The 15,589-nt window shown below is 38.1% G+C and overlaps 1 pseudogene; it reads left to right on the top strand.

Moving 5' to 3' along the window:
- The first annotated feature begins 309 nt into the window (after window positions 1-309).
- LOC131536665 (ribonuclease-like 3) lies at window positions 310-757 on the top strand (annotated as a pseudogene).
- Window positions 758-15,589: the final 14,832 nt, after the last annotated feature.

Raw genomic sequence — 15,589 nt, 5'->3', positions numbered from 1 at the left:
CCCGTCAACCAGCTCAATTGGCCAAGGCCATGTTTTCACTTTACAGTGTTCAAAGATAATATTCGGTTCTCAATAAATACTCCAGCAGTACTGACAGACAACAGTGTAAAGCCTAAACTCGCTTTCATCAGGGTTCGTTCATCACCATACTGTTGAAAGCCTTTAGGCAAAATATTCATTTACCCAGAACAACAAGGTAAGAACTTTAAAACTTTACTCAGGAAGTGTATGTTCTTAAAACGTCTAAACTGCTTTAGTAAGTCACATGTCAGCAGAAGGTGTTTTGATGTGTGTGTTGTTCAGCAGGTGATGGAGATCCATCGGTCTACAGTGATTCTGCTGCTGCTCTTGAGTGTGTCGTCCTTCACTCACGGTCAACCAGCAGATGTAATGCGTCGTTATCAAAAATTCCTCACTCAGCATCAGGGTCCTTATGTGAATGTGGAGATGTGTACCGATGAAATCAGCGACAGAAACATCGGCTCTGAAACTGGTGAATGCAAACCTGTCAACACCTTCATACAAGCGCAAGATCATCAAATTAAAGCAGTTTGCAGCGGAGGAACTTGACTGTACAATGACAGAAACCTGTTTGAGAGTGCCACGCCATATTCTGTGGTCACATGTAGATTAAAAAGTGGGCAGTGGCCAAACTGTGAATATTATAGAGGGAGGTTGTCCACGCGTTACATTGTGTTAGCTTGTGATCAAGGCTGGCCTGTACATTATCAAAGCATGTAAGTAATGTACTGAGGACAGGCTGAATAGAGCCTCTTTACAATACTTTGCAAATCATTTGTTCACTTCTCCTTTTCTGTTTTTGTTTGTTTCTAAAATGCAAAAAAAATAAAAATGATCAGAGACTAAATCATGAAGCCAAAATAAATGAATAAATATAACACTTCAATTAGAGGTTAATGTGTAGTGATTTGGTTTTTAACCAGTTCTTCACATGTGCTGTAAACATGACAAACACTGTTTAATTTAGAAAGTGTACCCCTCTGTCTATGTGAGACTCTGATATGAACAACATCTTCACTGTCTCTCTTCATTTACCTTAACTGAGCATAATTTAAAAAAATAATGTTACATTATTTCAAGTTATTCGGTATATTCTGCACTTCTTCATGCATGTCTCTGTTTGTAATTGTGCTGATCATGTGCAAGATTCAGCTAGTCTAATGAAATATTAAGGAATCTGTTAACACTTTTTCTGTGGTATTGACAGTTATTTTCTTCTTCTTCTTAACAAAATTGTTTCAACTAGAACCAACTAATTCAAATTATGAATTACTGCATCTGGAACATCGCTGCACGATTAAAAGAGGCTGAAATTTGTTTCAAAGAGCCAGAAAGTCACTCAGGCGCAGACACAACAAACGAAAATTGATACTAGTGTCAGCTTTCCAGAGGAGACTGCAGATGTCGCCAGACTGTCGTGTGTGGGTGAAATGTCGTCCGCAAGGAGATGTTTTTTTGGAATGTAACGTCCCTATATGGCAAATTTCCGACTAGGAAACTCGTATTTACAATAATTCCCGATAGCACGTGAATGCAGCATAATCGGCGTATTATTACAGGTGCGTGTAACGTTATTCATGTATGTCACAAGCGCCTGCGCACTTTGGTCATAGCGGCAATACTGCGATTAAGGTGTTCACATGCCTGTATATTTCGATTGAAAACGGCGTACACCACCTGTGTTAATACGATTATGCTTGCTGCGATTATGAGCTTAATCACATTATTTAGATCTAAGTATTGCGTTTACATGAGGTATAGATTAGTCGCAATATTGTCAAAATCACATTATAATTGCACTCATTGCTCTTTTGTTGATTTCTTCTATTGTCATTTGTAAGTCGCTTTGGATAAAAAGCTAAAGGTAAATATATGTAAATGCAAAACACAGGGACGATGTTGTCAGGGAGTCTCAGGGTGCTTCTCAAACGGAAGGGTGCGTCCTTCCTAGTTCAGTCCTTCAGAGTCTTGTAGGCTAGAGTCCTCCTCGGCATATAAACGCTAGAATAAGACGGTCTAGTAAGTGTGCGTGGCTACGTCACATATGTTCCCGCCCTCACAGTCACGGCACGAAAATACTAATAAAACTTAGTTTTGGAAAAATACATTGTATTACAAATCTTTATATTATTTGGCTTTCTATTAATGCAATATATGAATTATACAATACATACAATTAATGAATCACAGCCATCTCCTTGTGGCTTAAGTTATTGGCAGTTTAGCGTTTATTGAGTAATTTACACTAAACAAAAAATAACATCTATGATTTCATGTCCAAAAACATTATTTTTGTCTAACATTTAATAAGCTTGTCTGGATTTATTATGAATGACTCTTTTTTTTGTCAGTTTATTTTCATGAACTGGAATGGGTACAAAGGATTGTGGGTGATTGAAGGTCGCGGAGGATACATCCCATGCATCCTTCAAATTCAGCTGAATGAAGGACACGAAACGAAGGCTGCCTTCCAAGGCTCCTTCCGATTGAGATGGCCTTCAGCGACGTTTGATGACGTGGCAGCCTAGATATGCAGCCTTCGTAGGATGCAGCCTTCCATTTAAGAAGCACTCTCTGTCACCTCAGTCAGCCCCAGTGCATTAATATCGTGATTTTGCAAATTGAATCAACGTTGATATTGTGACCCTGTTTCACCGGCGTACCTTTCAATGGTAGATCGTCATTAAATGTCCAAGCAAGCATTCACTTTGGAAATTGTTAATATTGCAATTTAGCTTAAACGTCAACACTGAGATGTAAACTATGATTTTCGGTGCATATTTTGTGTTTTCAGTAACTAACAAAACTTGCTGTACATGATTTGCAATCGGATGGCATAAAAAAAAAAAAATAAGAAAATGTAAAAAACCCATTCTAACAATTAGATGTCCATAAATCTGCAGTGCAGGGATGAGATGCTTCATTTTCTAAAGAAAAACTTTTGAACAATTATAACAAATGGAAAAATTATTTTCTTATAATTTAAATATACAGTATATCTATATTGTACATTTACACTTTCACAGAATTTCTTGAGAAAATTCTCACTCAACAACAAAGCACTTTCTTAAGGGTTTAATGATACAGTATATCAGAATGCAGAGGGGAAAAGCTGTTCATTCTAATTTCATACACACTGCAAAGATTCACACAATATATATAAATAAATAATTATAAATATAGTTTGGAAACTTGCTCAAGTCTGTTTGACCAAAAATACATAAACTATTACACTGACAAACACTAAAATCTTACCAATTCCAAACTTCTGACCAACATATGTACACATTTCTTAACATTCTAAAATCTCAACAATTAAGTGAAAAGGAATCCAAGTAAAAGCAGTAATTTGTAGAACTTCACATTTTTCTAGCAACAGTCATTTAAAAAAAAAGAAAAAGAAAAAAAAAAGGGTGTCTTCAAGGAAGAGTCTTCTTACGGCCATCACCACCCATCTTCTCTGGTGCATATTTTAAATATTTGGTCATGGTCTCCATTACTTGTTTACTTGTGTTGTGTTGTCAATTGGAAAAAATCATTGATTGCTTCAGTCTGTTGTGCTGCTGAGAGGTTTGTGATTGTAGCGCCGTGTACCTTCGCTTTTTATTGAATCTCTACCTTACTTTCACTCCCTTTTGTCTAAAGTGATAATATATAACTTAATTCCCACCATATTTCTGGTGTTATCTTTCTAACTAATTTGATCGTCCGCTTTTAAAACCGTGAGTGCAGCTTGTTAGCCAGTTAGCTTGTCACTCGCGGTTCCATTTACGTTTCTATTAGCGCCTATTATTAATTTTATTTCATTTTTTTTTTTTCCTCGCTCCGTTTTTCACGAGCTCATCAAACAACAGTGGTAAGTGGTAAGTTAAGTTGGTATCATTCATCAATCACGGTGAGTAATGGCTCTCCTGCTATTGTTATTTGCACTGTTTGCCACATGTATAGTTTATCTGTCTCTGTCAGCAGCGAGGGATTCACATGTGATAAATGTAGGGAAATAGGCTGACAGAGAAGGTTTTAGAACTAGAGACACGCATCCAAACTTTAGTTGAGGATAGTAAGAATGTGAGGGCTGTAGATACTGCTTTGGATGCGACTAGTTCAGGGAGTCCTGTACATTGTTCGGTTTCGGTTGAGCCCGTGCAGCAGGGCAACTGGGTGACTGTGAGGAGGCCTAGTCGCGGGTCAAAACACCACTCTTCCGTTCCGATCAAAACATCAAACAGGTTTTCCCCACTCAGTGAAGCACCCACTGAGAAACCTGATGAAAGTGCTCTAGTTATTGGCGATTCTATTGTACGGAACGTGAAAATAGAGACACCAGCCACCATAGTCCATTGTTTACCAGGAGCCAGAGCGCCTGACATCTTGGCAAATTTAAAAGTGCTGACTAATGCTAAACGTAAATTCAGTAAGATTGTTATCCACGTCGGCGCTAATGATGTTCGACTTCGCCAGTCAGAAATCACTAAAAATAATGTTAAAGAGGTGTGTGAACTTGCAAGTACGATGTCAGACACTGTAATATGCTCTAGTCCGCTCCCTGCTTACCGTGGTGATGAGATTCATAGCAGACTGTCGTCACTCAATGGCTGGATGTCGAAGTGGTGCCCGCAAAATAACATAGGCTTTATAGACAATTGGAAGAATTTTTCTGGTTGGAATTCTGGCTAAACCGACCATCTGCTAGCCACCTCACGTCACAGAAGTCAGTTAACTCTCAGCACATAGAAACTTTTTCACCTAGATATCACAATATAGAGACTGTGTCTGTTCCCCGAACTAGAAAATACAGAAAACATCCAAACCAAAGTAATAGTAACAATTTAATTGATGTTCAACAAATAAAAAAAATGACATAATACAGATAAACGCATGATAAAGCTTGGCTTATTGAATATTGGATCCCTTTCTTCAAAAGCACTTTTTGTAAATGATGTTCACTGACCATAAACTAGATGTCATGACAGATACGCGGAAACAGTCTGCAAGTAGAACACAGTTTTATTGCATGATAGAAATTATGATAATTACACTCCAAAATAGATACAGGGTAGTGGCGCATGGACTTCAATGGTCAGATGAGTCCGTGAAGAGAAGTGCTGATGAGACGTGATGAATCCAGAGACATCCACAGAACACGAACGGGAACGGAGAAGGCACAGACTGGAACGAAGACAGGATCAAACACAACCGGGACTCACAAACAACGATCTGACAAGGGAGATGAGAAAATGGTGAGTATTTAAAGGGGGTGATGATGAGCTGCAGCTGGTGATGATGATTGAAACAACTGGACCGTGATCAGTGCCGATGAGTCGGCACGCCCACACACTCTCACACACACATAAAGAATGAGCACGAGACAAAAAGGAAGCATAGGATTTATGAACCGTGACGAGATGTGCTTTGTCTGACAGAAACCTGGCTAAAACCAGATGATTACATTACTTTAAACGAGTCTACCCCCCAAGATTACTGTTACAAACATGAACCGCGTCCAAAAGGTAAAGGGGGAGGTGTTGCTACAATTTATAGCAATATTTTCAGTATCTCTCAGAGGTCGGGTTTCAAGTATAATTCGTTCGAAGTAATGGTGCTTCATATAACGTTATCCAAAGAAACAAGTGTTAATGATAAATCCCCTGTGATGTTTGTACTGGCTACTGTATACAGGACACCAGGGCACCATACAGACTTTATTAAAGAATTTTCTGATTTTCTATCGGAGTTAGTGCTGACTGCAGATAAAGTCCTAATCGTTGGTGATTTTAATATCCATGTTGATAATGAAAAAGATTTGTTGGGATCAGCATTTATAGACATTCTAAACTCTATTGGTGTTAAACAACATGTGTCAGGACCTACTCATTGTCGAAATCATACTCTAGATTTAATACTGTCACATATAATACTGTACAGCTAAAGCTGTAAAGCCATTACCTCTACCACAAAAGACTGCTTTATAAATAATCTTCCTGACTTATCTCAGTTCCTCAGCATATCCAATAGCTCAGAACAACTTGATGATGTAACAGGAACTATGGACACTCTCTTTTCTAGCACTTTAGATGCGGTTGCTCCTTTACGCTTAAGGAAGATTAAGGATAAGAGTCCAACACCGTGGTATAATGAGCACACTCGCACCCTAAAGAGAGCAGCCCAGAAAATGGAGCGCAGCTGGAGGAAACCTAAATTAGAGGTATTTCGTTTAGCTTGGCGGGAAAGTACCCTATCCTACAGAAAAGCATTAAAAACAGCTAGATCTGATTACTTTTCGTCTCTTCTAGAAGAAAACAAACATAACCCTCTGTATTTATTCAATACAGTGACTAAATTAACGAAAAATAAAGCATCAACAGGTGTTGGCATTTCCCAAGAGCATAGCAGTAATGACTTTATGAACTACTTCACTTCCAAGATCGATACCATCAGAGATAAAATTGTATCCTTGCAGCCGTCAGCTACAGTATCGCATCATATAGTGCACTATAGATCCCCTGAGGAACAATTCCATTCATTCTCAACTGTAGGAGAGGAAGAATTGTATAAACTTGTTAAATCATCTAAACCAACAACATGTATGTTAGACCCTATCCCATCTAAACTACTAAAAGAGCTGCTTCCAGAAGTCATAGATCCTCTTTTGGCTATTATTAATTCATCATTGTCATTAGGATATATCCCCAAAACCTTCAAATTGGCTGTTATTAAGCCTCTCATTAAAAACCATAACTTGACCCCAAAGATCTAGTTAATTACAGACCGATCTCAAATCTCCCTTTTCTGACAAAGATACTAGAAAAGGTAGTATCCTCACAATTATATTCCTTCCTAGAGAAAAATGATATCTGTGAGGAATTCCAATCAGGATTTAGATTGTATCATAGCACTGAGACTGCTCTCATTGGAGTTACAAATGACCTGCTTCTATCATCTGATCGTGGTTGTATCTCTTTATTAGTTCTACTGGATCTTAGCGCTGCGTTCGACACTATCGACCACAACATTCTTTTGAATAGACTACAAAACTTTGTTGGCATTGGTGGAAGCGCCTTAGCATGGTTCAAATCGTACTTATCTGACTGCCATCAGTTCGTAGCAGTGAATGAAGAGGTATCATATCGATCACAAGTGCAGTATGGAGTACCTCAAGGCTCAGTACTAGGGCCGTTACTTTTCACGCTTTACATTTTACCCTTGGGAGATGTTATCAGGAGACATGGTGTTAGCTTTCACTGTTATGCTGATGATACACAGCTCTATATTTCTTCGCGTCCCGGTGAAACACACCAAATTGAGAAACTAACAGAATGCATAGTCGATATAAAAAATTGGATGATGAGTAATTTTTTACTGCTAAATTCTGAAAAAAACAGAGGTGTTAACTATCGGACCTAAAAACCCCACATGTAATAACCTAGAACATTATCTAACACTTGATGGCTGCTCTGTTTTTTCATCTCAAAAGCATATCTAAATTGCGACCTATGCTCTCAACGTCAAAGGCAGAAATGTTAATTCATGCGTTTATGACCTCAAGGTTAGACTATTGTAATGCTTTATTGGGTGGTTGTTCTGCACGCTTGATCAACAAACTACAGTTGGTCCAAAATGCAGCAGCTAGAGTCCTTACTAGAACCAGGAAATATGACCGTATTAGCCTGGTTCTGTCAACACTGCACTGGCTCCCTATCAAACATCGGATAGATTTTAAAATCTTGTTAATTACTTATAAAGCCCTGAATGGCTTAGCTCCTCAGTACTTGAGCAAGCTCTTATCACGCTATAGTCCTCCACGTCCACTGCGTTCTAAAACTCTGGCCGTTTGATAATACCTAGAATATCAAAATCGACTGCGGGCGGCAGATCCTTTTCCTATTTAGCACCCAAACTCTGGAACAATCTACCTAAAACTGTTCGGGAGGCAGACACACTCTGTCAGTTTAAATCTAGATTAAAGACCCATCTCTTTATCCTGGCTTACACATAACACACTAATACGCTTCTATCAGCACCAAGAGATGATGTCTACAGCCCTGATCGTCAGCGGAGACCAGGACACCCAGATGAGCCCCAGAGACATATCCCCAGCGAAAACCTCGATTAAAATACAATAAAAATAAAAATATAACTAAATAACTAAAAATATAATAAAATACCTAACTACATAATACTACTATTGTTAGAAATTGCAACAAAATTAAAAATAGAAATATAAACTTTTGAACTGCGGGTTTCGTCTGGTCAGAGGAGAACTGGCCCCCCGACTGAGCCTGGTTTCTCCCAAGGTTTTTTTCTCCATTCTGTCACAGAGGGAGTTTTGGTTCCTTGCCGCTGTCATCTCTGGCTTGCTCAGTTGGGGACACTTAATTTCTAGCGATTATCGCCGATTTGATTGCACAGATATTATTTCAACTAAACTGAGCTAGACAATGACATCTCTGAATTCAATAATGAAATGCCTTTAACTGAAAATTGAGTGTTTAATCTTATCATTATACATTACTGACACTCTATCCTACAATTTGATACTGTTAAGTGCTTTGACAATCTGTATTGTTAAAAGCGCTATATAAATAAAGGTGACTTGACTTGTTGTGTGCATTGATGACTGCATCTAAAGAGAAAAATCAAAACAGCCCAGATCAACAAAATTGCTATAAATTTATGGAAAAGCTTTTAAGGATGTAAAAGTTATTTGGATCACAATTGACCTTATGCACAGTAGCTTCCCTGTTTTCGATAAGCCAGCTCAGTCATTCTTGCACATTATACATACATGTCTGTGCAGTGGTGCTTCAAGTCAAACACCTAGAACACAACAGTTCTTCTGTGGCTTTAGAGCAAATATTTTTGTTTACACAATTTTGCAAAATCAGACAATATTGTGTCTAATACCACAGTATTAACTTTTTATTATTGAATTGTTCCAAATACATACTCCATTTGCAACTGGTCAGTGTTAAATAAATAAAAAAATGCTGGGAAAATCAATTTATGTAACCTGATTAGAGTGATTACTGATATGCTCTGTCAAAAAAAGAAGGAACGACTTTCTGCTTTGATGGAAATGCAGTGGAGTGAAATGTAGGATCAGAACGAGTCAGACAAACTAAGATTCGATCAGAACATCGAAACATGAGCCGAAATTCCAGAAGAGGCCCCAAGAAAACAGGACAACGTCATAAATCAGAGGAGAATTCACAAGCTTCTTTAGATTGACTTTTCCCCCACACATAAAGACAAAGACTGAGACTGAAATTATTTAGGAGACCTTTTAACCTCTCTCTGGTCTTCACCGAACATGTCCCTATGTCCTACATAGAACTACACAGAGACTTTCTTTTTCATATGCACTGATTGCTAGGCATAACACTATATTATGTATGTGTAGGGAAGATGTAATGTGTTCTCCCGTCCATTGGGGGGAGCTGTGTGTTGTTTCTCATTAGGGGAGTGAGCCCTCCTTTTCACCCACAGTTCTATTTCCTTTGTGAAAAGGTAAGGAGGGTTATCATGTTGCTCCACTATATCCATTAAATTTATCAAATTATATTAGCCATCCATGTTATTAGAAGAACTATATTGTTGATGAGAGGTTGGCTAATGTGTATGAGACATTATTTTTGATAGATTGTTTTATATTTCTGATATTATTACACGGTTCCTATGTTCCATGTGGTTGAGCATATTTTCATGTATATTATAGGTCTATTTGTGTATTTTATGGTCTAATTCTCCCTATTTTGATTACATCCAGCATATGCTGTAGTCTATCTTTCCTGTGTTTTAGGGAGTTTGTGAACAATGAGCTTACTTATTTCCTGTTATAATTCGTTATGTATTGTAACTTTGAGGTTATTTGAAATGAATACAGTTCTATTTCCTTTGTGAAAAGGCTGTCATCAGTCTGTTCTGCTGTGAGAGTGACTGTGTGGAGAAAGGAACCTAATAAAAGAAAGCTGCTCTGTTTGACTCAACGATTTTGGTGTCCTCCTCATTCACCCCTCACCTCAACACAACGCAGAGACATTTGGGGGAGCACACCGACGAAGAGGGTTACATATGTAACGACACATTAGACTGTCATGTTTTAAGCACATATTATGTATGTCTTTTTAATAACTATTGAATGACTTTAAGGTTTATTCGTGTTTGGTATGTATGAGCTTGACAATTCTAGCTTGAAACGTTTCTTCCAGCTGATTCTTTGTCAAATGTATCATATTTTGGTTATAGAAATCATGTCCAAAATTGTACTTTGCAAGAGTGTGTAAAATTCGGACCATGTGACTGATAACATGCTGATTTATGATGGAAGAAACAACCTTAGGCTATTATCTTAGCTATCTAATTGGTCAAGACACCAAATGGGATGTGTCCAGAAGCCAAGTTTAAAAAATCAGGACACCATCAAATCTTCCCTTCTCGCTCTCTTCTTTTTGCCACCGCGTTTTGACGCTGCTTTTTAGCGCTCTTTGAGCGTGCTCTGGCCTACAGGCTAGTTGCTACTTAACACCACGATGAGAAGAAAAACCACCTAGTCTCATTACACCCTTTCTTTCTTTTATTTTAGTTTATTTTCCGTTGCGAGTTTCGTGTTCTCAGTTTAAGTTTTGCCGCCACGCCTTGTCTCCGAGTTCAACTCGAGCCTGTGACCGCCTCAACTTCAACCAGACCAACTCCGCATCCTCAGCCCACGCCCAAGACATCCCTTCAACGACAACTGAACTTCCAGCCAATCACCAACTCGGGAAAACCCCTTACCTGCAACGACGACGACAGAAGGGAATCAAAGGCAACGCAAGCAAGTAACTCCAGATTCTAACTGAGCTGGTGCATTTAATATAAGTTTTAGCCTCATTGAGAAACTCAATGCGAGGTTAATTAAGTGATTGATGGTTGTTCAGGTCTGTGCAATAGCCCATATTGCTGTAAACTTGGGATATCACATTTTCATTCTCTAAACTCATCCTTTCTCTCTTTCTGCAACGTGTGAATGTGTGAATACGTGTGTTTGTGTTAGATTAGTTTATGTCTTAGGTTTATATAAATAAAGTCTTATTTATATTGAAAAGAGAAGTATCTTGTGTTTTGTGCTTACAAGTTAATGTCTTAATCTGCCGATCTTGTTACTGTGCTTATTAATAGTGTTTTCACTATATTTTGGATTTTAATATCCAGTGCAGAGTTGATGTTATACGGCTCGTTCAGTGAATCGCTGCCGACTCAGTGATCAGCCGCAAAACAGTGATTCTGTTCAAATTCCCTATAAAATCACAAATGATTCCCTTTGAGCTAAATTAAATTCTTAATGTATCAAAGTGCAATATTTGTCTTTCAGATGTAGAGAAGTTAAAGTCATAAGTTTCCAGAAAAAAATAATATTCAAGTAAAGTACAGATCCTCAAAAAGTGTACTCAAGTAAATGTACTTCACTACTATCCGCCTTTGCTCACTGCCTCAGGTCAACAATGATGTGATCCAGATACACTCAAAGGCTTCATCAAGCAAACAGGAGAAAGGACTTAAGTTGTACATTTCTAGTTATATCCATGACTATGAAGGTAAGTAACAAGAAGTTTTTGAGCTGGCTTATATTACTGCAGAACGTTCCATGCATAAGGTCAATTAGGTGACAAAAAGAAATGTGCACAAATATTTTGCATTAAAAAAATAAAATAAAAAAACACTACGAGAAGCATAAAAACAAAATTTAACTTCCATTAAAACTTGTTACATGACTAATAAAATGACTTGATGAAATTGTTAATAATAATTTGTGTTAATTAGTGGTAATCCAAATGACACTCCAACACAAATATCAATGGGTTGTTCAACTCTTAGAGGAAAAGAGTTCAGGAAAATGTGTTAAAATTGGGTTCACACTACGTTATTCTTTTATAACGTTTATCATCTCTGTAAATATCTTGGCAAAATGAATGTGTTTAGTACAGAAAAATACCGATTTACAGTGGCAAGCTGAAAACACTATCCCACTCATATGTAAGAACAACAGAGTTTGAGCTGCTAAGTGATCATGTTCAATCCTGGTGATGTCAGTGCCTTAAACAAATGTTATAATGGACTATTTCACATCCAGAGATGAAGGACCAACGATGAAGTTTCCTCAAATGGCTGCCACAATCTCTGCTCGTGTATAAAACTGACAGCAAGTTTCTAGCTATGTGCCATTAACCTTATTTTACATCTTTTACTATATGTATAGTGACTATGTTAAGTAATTTACCATAGTAAAGTGACTTTTACTTGTGTTTTTATTGCTAATCTTTAATACTGTTTTTCTTCAAAATACAAATAGTTAAATGACGAAAAGCCAAAAAAAAAATTAAATAAAATAAAAATTCCATTAATGAAAATCATAGTGATCAATCAATTTCAGATAATCCTATCTTTTGTTACAGACAAGCTATGAAAGAAAAACAGATGTGAAATTGGTAAAATTTCACCATGTGGTGGGTTTTTCCAGAACACATCACATATGCATTTTTTACTTGCCACATATGATCTGGAAGAGCTGCGTCTGAGAAAATGGGAGCTTCCCACATTTTCCCTTCAAATTCATTTGCGACATGACTCCATTTGAGAGAGTTCTGTAAAACAAAAATTAAAACCTTTTAATGAAACATCAAGACAGTAAAAAGAATGACTAAAATATGATTAAATAAATTTGATCATATAACCAAATTAATTTTTGATTAATTTATAGTCCCTGTGAAATCAATATTAAAGTTTTTTGGGTGTTAGTATCAATATGTTAGTCTTAAGGTTATCTATAAGCCCGTGAGAAAATTCGCATTTAGAAGATAAGCATTCAAAACTCGCAGTTTTTCACTTCTGCCAAAATGAATTAACTGTTTGTTTTTTTGTTGTTGTTTTGACGTCACCCCATACTTCAGCTTATCATTAAATCTTCTGACCAATCAAATGCTCTCTGGTATCTGAACCATCCCACCCCCTTCAAGACGTTATTGCTGCAGCTGAAACAATACCATTACCACAGTTTCAACTTGCTCCACTTGCATATTTTAAACCACAGGCTAATTCAGTTGGTAGTGCCATGACAAAGCTGCTGTCTTTTTGAAGGGGTCTGGAAAGTGTGTTTAAAGAGGGTGCAACAGAACAACAGAGTTTTGCAAGTGTGTTTGTTGACGAACATTTTATCAACAAGGCCCAGTTCGGTTCTGGATTTGCACATCATTTGATACTGAAAAATGGAGCCGTCCCAGCTATAAAAGAACTGCAGACGCTAAGTGAAATGGCATCAAATGTCTGTGTTTTGTTGGCTCGTCACTCTTTAGCTCCGCCCATGGCACGCCTCCAGGACCTCAGCTGTTTTCGGAGAGAATCAGAAAGCTGTGTCTTTCTTTTAAAAATATATTAAAACTTAAGAATCTTTAGGGCTACGAACGATGCTGTACTACTCTATAATACTCAAGATCAATATGAGATTGGGTGAAACTTATGTCCCCTTTACGTAAAATCTAATAAAAAGTGTTCTTTAGCATATCCTTCAAAATATTTAGTTGTCTCAATGCTTTCCTTTGTGTAACCACTTAATCTAGAGCTGTACACTTTCAGAATAAGATTTTTCCTGTTCTCAGTGCATTACTGTCCTTTTAAACAAAGCATTTCTTGTAAATCAAGAATTATCACATTAGAAAATCAACCAAGAAAAAAAATGCTAGCCAATCAAATGTTAAAAAGATCAGTATAGTAAAATATGATTTTATGTGGCCGATTATATTTGACAAATCATCACCTTGGAATTACAAGGTTATATTTGCATTCTGAGCCGTTTTGAGATATTGAGCTTCAAAGTTATTGCAGTCCATACTGATTAATGGACAGAACATTTTTGTTTTCTAAAAAACAAGTCCTAAAATGTAAAAAGAAAAGAAAAGAAAAAAAAAGTTAGTTGACAATAAGAACATGCAAATAATTTGTTACATTTATGGGGGGGGGGGGGTCCTCCTCAACCACCACTGATGTGCAGCATCCTCTTGATGCGACAGCAGTCCTATTGAACCAAAACGCCCACCACCCACCAAGTAATTGTTGGAGAGGAGATAGAGTGAAGCAATTGGCCAATTGGCATATGGGGATGTTTAGGACACCATGATTAACAAGAGGCCATAGGACAGATTTGGGCAGGATGCTGGGGTAATACCCCTGCTCTTTTTCAAAAGGCATCCTGGGATTTTTAATGACCACAGTGAGTCAGGACCTCTTACTAGTCTCACTTAACACCCCTTCCATAACTCAAAATAACTCAATTTTGACAGAAAAAAAAAACTTTTCAAGGCACTCATTTGGAGAGAAAAAAGAGGTTTTGTGCGGCACTTCGCTGAGGGTAACTACGACTGTGACTGGTTAACGACTATGACTGGTTAACGGCTAGCATCAAGCGCAATAAGTTATTTTGCTGGCCGTGTTTGCTTTTTAATACCAGCGAGGGAACATGGAACAGCATGGGTTTTAACAGCCTTAATAGCTTCACCAAGGCAGCTATCAAACACCAGGCATCCGAGCGTCACCTCACAGCAGTGGTACATTTGAAGACTTTTGGTGAGTCCAGGGTGGATTTGCAGCTGGATGACCAGCGGAGACGAGAGACAAACCTGCACAATGAGAAAGTGAAGAAAAACCGGGACATACTGAAGCGCCTCATTGATTGTGTCATCTTTTTGGGACAGCAAGAACTGTCTTTCAGGGGACATGACGAGGGGAAGGAATCCCTGAATTGAGGTAATTACTTGGAGTTACTGTCTATGCTATCAGAATACGATGCTGACTTGCGACAGCACCTTGCCACGGCCACTGTTTTTACGGGAACATCGGGGAAAATTCAAAATTATCTCATAAATTCTGTTGCTGAGGTGCTAAATGATGCCATCAAAAAAGAGATCAACACCACCAAGTTTGTCGCAGTTATGGTGGATGAGACCACTGATTTCAGCAACTCTGCACAGCTGTCATTTGTACTCCGGTACGTTACTGACATCGGAGTAAAAGAAAGATTTTTAAAATTTGAGGATGTCACAGAAAAAAAAACGAGCTCATGATCTAACAGCTTCAGTACTTGTAGCTGTCCAACAGAAGTGTTGGACAGCTACGATTGCAAAACAAAGTTAGTGGCACAGTGTTATGACAGAGCCGCTGTAATGGCATCGGGACTTAATGGCGTACAGGCGCTTATTAAAGAAGACATCCCTCAGGCTCTTTTTGGTGCACTGTTATGCACACACATTAAATCTTGTGATGTCTCTGGGAGCATCAAAAATTAAGGATTGCAAGATTTTTTTTGCGAATCTGGGAGGATTGTCTGCATTTTTTACACGTTCTCCCAAGTGCACAAAACTGCTGGATGAGTTTTGAGAGAGGCGGCTGCCGCTGGTCTCTCAGGTGAGATGGAACTTTAACTCCAGGTTGGTGGGCACTGTCCATGACAAAAGAGCTCAGCTGGTCACGCTTTTCCAGCACATCCTCGATTACGCGGAGGATTTTGACCGTGACACAGTACATTGTGCATCAGGACACT

The sequence above is a fragment of the Onychostoma macrolepis genome, chromosome 03 (genome assembly GCF_012432095.1).
Source record: "Onychostoma macrolepis isolate SWU-2019 chromosome 03, ASM1243209v1, whole genome shotgun sequence".
Taxonomy (NCBI): Eukaryota; Metazoa; Chordata; class Actinopteri; order Cypriniformes; family Cyprinidae; genus Onychostoma; species Onychostoma macrolepis.
Note: the sequence above shows the minus strand (reverse complement) of the source record. Positions and strands in the feature narration are given on the sequence as shown.